The following is a 5,920-nucleotide window of genomic DNA, read 5'->3' on the forward strand; positions in this document are numbered from 1 at the left end:
TTAAACCTGGAAAAGATCTTGGAAAAAAAGGGGTTGTATTTATATAATAATGTTGAGTTGGATTATGTTATGTCGTTATTATTGTTATTGATGACATCAACTCCTGGCCCTAGGGTTGAGGCCGTCACAACCGAACCTTGTTTATTGTTTCAAAAATGGTTCAACGGCCCGTTTAAATTCTGAAAAATATTTTAAAATTCATATTAAATATCTGAAAAATCCTTTTAACATCAAACTTTCTTTGAAAATTATTTTCAATCAAACATCTTACGTGTTATGTGTTATATGTGCATTGATTAACGTGTTAAATGCGTATGTGTACGTTATATGACTATTTTAATCGTTTCTTTCAATCCGTAAATCGGATTTGGGTAAAATGAAGGGTAGATAGAAGCATATACCGAATAGAATCATATGAGTTGAGTATTGATAGATACTTATGATATGTGAGCAGAAGAGGCAAGGCGTAGGAAAGGGAAGCAAGTAGTCGAGGAGTAGGAGATTGTGATTGGAAGTTAGTAAAGTATAGCAAGCTAATAACAGGGAAGTGTTCTGAACTTTCTCAAGATATATTGTGGATAATTGATAGTTCTATTTTATATTGCAAGTGCCTTGAAGCACTGAACACTAAACCTTGATTCCAGTTATTGATCTTTGAGCCGTAAACCTTATTCTTTCTGAACCATTGATTACTGAATACCCAAATATAAACCATAAATGTACGATACTACTCCATAAATACATACAAACTAAATACCAAACACTGATCCAAGATTGTTTATATACTCAAACCAATGTACCTTAAGTATTGAAAGATAAAATCCTTGTAACCTTAAAACTTTGATTCTTTTGTTATCCAATTCTTTCACCAGCTGATAGTCATTCTTTGTAATTGCCATATTTTTTCCTTGTGAAGGTTGAAACCATCTCATGATTGGAAATAAAATGTTGTTTATGATTCTGTTTATTGCTTTACATCATTTACTCTATTATTGGGATATAATTGGATTGTTTTATGAAAATGTGGACCCGATTGGTGGTCAAGTTAGGCCAATGTGTGCCTTGGATCCAGTAACTAGAGCAGAGCTGCGTGCCTTGCTCGGGGTTAGTGCGTGACTGATTAGCAGCCTAACCTTGTTTTTTTTTTAAAAATGAAAATTTAATATCCAATTCTAAATCATTATTCATTGTTTACTTGATACCTTAAACCATTTCACTGGATAATTATTTATTCTCAGTATTGTCAATGTGAATTGTTGTGCTAGTTAGCTCATTTGTGCGATTTTATTTATATTCTTTTCCAGTTACGAAGGAATCTGTTGGTAGCAAGGATCCCCAATCCAGTGTGAGAGCTAGGATTCTAGGTTGATCGGAATAAGCTAAGTAAAGGCTTTTGGAATAGTTTAAGTTTGTGAAGTTTGTAATAATGTTTATTATTCAGTTGTAAGTTTAAATAGTTGGGATTTGGGCGTTTGTAATATAAGTGTGTATGTGGCTTGTGTGCATACTTTAACCTGTTGCGATCCGTGGTAGTTGGTAAGTAGGGTTACTGCATATTATTATTCTCTTTATTATTGTTATAGCAAGTTATAAATAAGGTGTGTGTGTATGTGGACCCCAAACTTCTGACCCGAGTTTGGAGGGCGCCACAGGTTTGGTATCAGAGCTACATGTTATAAGTCACTGACACAAGCCTAGATTGACCGGAATGGGTAGAGGGTTAGGATTAGAAATAAGTAATAGAAAGATAGAACGTTGAGAGGTTGAGTGCAACGGTATAACATGTATTAGTATGATTCACGTTGTGGTTCGAGATTCTTATTTTGTGATATGATTTCAGATAGCAGCGATGTCCGACTCTTTCATCCCAGTACCAGCTGACCACTCTGAGCCCTCAGTTGGAGGACCATCTTCAGATCCACGTCCTGTTGCCCCACCAGTGTTGGCTATTCTACCCCCAGCTGTGTTGCAGTTCGTACCACTACAGGCCATTACACCCCCGGGCATGAGGCCACCTATCTGAGGACCCCCACCTCCTGGTTGAACGTCTACTGGTCATTCAGTTACCGGTATACCTTTTCAGTTCTCTTCATATCCTATTCCGGATAATAAGTTTGAGGCTTTCCTTATGGAGCAACGACACCTACAGGGTCAGATTCAGGAGTTATTGCATATTATGTGTACCAGAGATATTGGGTGTCGAAAGAGGCGACTCAGAGAGAGGCTCTAGGTGTTTGGAGAGTAGCTGCTGTGAGGATTGCTGAGGCTACTCATGAGGATATCACCCCTGATTTTCTTATGTAGTGGGCTAAGTGGGTTCTAGAGGAGCTTGAGGAGATTGGAGGTCCAGACTTTCCATGAGCAAGAGAGACAGAGATATAGAGACGGAGATGCTGAGCAGTGTTGTTGTGGTTGTTTATTATGTACAGTAGTGTGTAGTATATATCAGTAGACTTTTGGGTTGTATTTATGGAGTAGATCTGTTAACTAGTGAGTAGGTTTGTTGTACCCTTTTGCTTTTACTTCTGAAGCGTTTTTACGCTTGTACTACCTAAAACCTTTGATCTATATATATCAGTACCTTTTCCTTTCCAGCATTGTCATTTACATTACTGCACATGTTTTACTTTACTTTACTTATTGCACCAGTTATAGCTCTTGTGATACCATGTACCCTAACCCCTTAAATATTTACATTCTGTAAAGAAGCATGTAATTTACTTAGTTCAACTGTTACAACTGTGTTCAAAAAGGGATATTTTTATTTTACAAAACTTTTCTTTTATCCAAAGAATTTGATTTAAAGGCTAAATAAGTTATTTGATTCTTTATAGAAAATGCCTCCCAGAAGAAATAATCGTTCCAACACCCAGAATGAAGAAACCAACAACAACAACCAAGATAATACCAACCAGAATACAAACCCAGGACCTATAGACCCAGCAGTAGCCCATATTCTTCAAATCTTTGCTCAACAAACAGTTCACCTGACTCAACAGCAACAAAGATAGACCAACCCCCAGGTAACTTTTAAAACTTTTCAGGCGGTAAATCCACCAAAATTCAAGGGTTCCTTAGATTCAATTGAAGCGAATGTTTGGTTAAAGGAAATAGAGAAGTCATTTGCCTTAGTCAAGGTAAAGGAAGAACAGAAGGTTAAGTTTGCAAGTTATTATTTGAAGAATGAGGCCACCTACTGGTGGGAAACTGTGAAGACATTGGAAGGTATAGATGCTATTACTTGGGAAAGGTTCAAAGAATTATTTTTAGAAAAATATTTTCCCCAGTTTGTTCAAGACCAGATGGAGTTGAAGTTTTTGGAGCTAAAGTAAGGAAATATGTCGGTAGCTGATTATGAGAGTAAGTTTAAGGAGTTGTCAAGGTACGTGCCATCATATATAGATACTGACAGGAAGAAAGCCAAGCGATTTTAGCAAGGTTTAAAGCCAAGGATCAGAGGGAAGGTAGACGTATTTGAATTGGATACCTATGCAGGAGTTGTACAAAAAATATGATTGCGGAAACAGAGAGCGAGATGTCGCAGAAAGAAAAGGAAAACAAAAAGAGGAAGTTTCAAGGGAATGAAGGACAGTCACAACCAGGGAAGTTTCCAAATTTTAAGAAGGGAAAATTTCAGCCAGGGAGAAATTTTAATTTCAAGAAGCAAAATACAGGCGACGGAGGTCAAGGCAACCGTCCAACCAATGTGAATCAGCCGAATCACTAGAGGCTAACTTTTCCAGATTGTCAGTATGTAGGAAGAAGCATGGAGGAGTTTGTAATAAGTTGAATGTAGTTTGTTTCAAGTGTAATCAGAAGGGGCACTTTTCGAGGGAGTGCCGCAACCAGCCAGCAAGAGAGCAAGTGAGCAAGGATCAGCCTACCCGAAATCCAATAGTTAAGGTTCCAGCCATTGGATTTACATGCTTTAAATGTGGGAAGCCAGGATATATAGCCAGGGATTGCAAGACACCATCCCCAGTCAGTAATGCATTGAGGATTATGGGATCTACTTCAGTAGTGAATGAGACTCCAAGGGCTAGAGTTTTTGATATGTCTGTGAAGGACGCTATTCAGGACATTGATGTCATGGCAGGTGCACTTAATGTAAATTCTTTATGTGCCAAAGTGTTAATAGATTCAGGAGCAACTCGATCATTTATTTCTCAAGATTTTGTTAGTAAGTTAAATTGTCCAGTTGAGTATTTAAATGAAATAATGACTGTGGAATTAGAAAATCAAGAACGTGTATCTGTTAATCAAGTTTTTGGGAATTGTGAAATTGAGATTTCTGGTAATAAGTTTTGTATGGATTTGATACCATTTTAAGCTAGGAGAATTTGACGTTATCTTAGGAATGGATTGGTTATCTAAGCACGATGTCCAGATAGACTGTCGTAATAAGAAGGTAATTGTAAAGACGCCAGACGAAAGGATAGTAACATTTAAGGGGCAGAAGGAAGCAAAGAAGTTCTTTACGATGGTCAAAGCTAAAAGGTTACTACGAAAAGGATGCGAGCATTTCATTGCAAATGTAATTGATAAAATTCAAGAGCCAGCAAAACTTGAAGATATTTCGGTAGTCAATGAATTTCCAGATGTATTTCCCAATGAGTTACCAGGACTTCCTCCAGACAGAGAAATTGAGTTTGCAATCAACTTAGCACCTTGAACGGAACCAGTATCCGAGGCCCCGTACAAAATGGCGCCCGTTGAAATAAAGGAATTAGCAAAGCAATTGCAAGAGTTGTTAGAGAAAGGAGTAATCAGGCCTAGTGTATCCCCGTAGGGTGTACCAGTATTATTTGTCAAGAAAAAGGATGGGAGCATGAGACTGTGCATCAATTATCGAGAGCTCAACAAGCTTACGATCAAAAACAAGTATCCGTTACCTCGAATTGATAATTTATTCGACCAGTTGAAAGGAGCCAAGTACTTCTCCAAGATTGATTTGAGATCGGGATATCACTACCTAAAGATTAAGCCAGAGGATATACCAAAAACAGCTTTCAGAACAAGGCACGGACATTATGGATTTTTAGTAATGTCTTTTGGATTAACCAATGCCCCGACAACATTTATGGACCTGATGAACAGAATATTCAAGGAATACTTAGACAAGTTTGTTATTTTGTTTATAGATGATATTTTGATTTATTCAAAGACAGAAGAGGATCATGCAGAACATTTGAAGACAGCTTTGGAGATTTTGAGGAAGAAAAAGTTATATGCTAAATTCTCGAAGTGTGAGTTTTGGCTACATGAAGTTCAGTTCTTAGGACACATAGTCAATAATGAAGGGATCAAAGTGGACCCGGAAAAAATTGAAGCTATTACAAATTGGGAAAGGCCGAAAACACCAACAGAAGTAAGAAGTTTCTTGAGATTAGCGGGATATTATCGGCGATTTGTTCAAAATTTCTCAAGGATTGCAACACCATTGACAAAGCTAACACGGAAGTATGAAAAGTTTATATGGAACGCCAAATGTGAAGAAAGCTCTCAGGAATTGAAGCAAAGATTAATTACAACACCTATTTTGTCACTTTCAGATGACCAAGGGAATTTCGTAATCTATAGTGATGCTTCTCACAAAGGACTAGGATGTGTTCTGATGCAGCACGATAAGGTTATTTCATATGCGTCAAGGCAACTAAAACCACACGAACAAAAGTATCCTACTCATGATTTGGAGCTAGCAGTTATATTATTCGCTTTGAAGATTTGGAGACATTATTTATATGGAGAAAAATGCGAGATTTACACAGATCACAAAAGTCTGAAGTATATATTCACACAAAAGGAGCTTAATATGAGACAAAGAAGATGGTTAGGATTAATTAAGGATTACTATTGCACGATTAACTACCATCCCGGAAAAGTAAATGTTGTGGCGGACACGTTAAGTTGAAAAGAAAAG

This window comes from Apium graveolens, chromosome 6 (assembly GCF_009905375.1).
Source record: "Apium graveolens cultivar Ventura chromosome 6, ASM990537v1, whole genome shotgun sequence".
NCBI classification, from domain to species: domain Eukaryota; kingdom Viridiplantae; phylum Streptophyta; class Magnoliopsida; order Apiales; family Apiaceae; genus Apium; species Apium graveolens.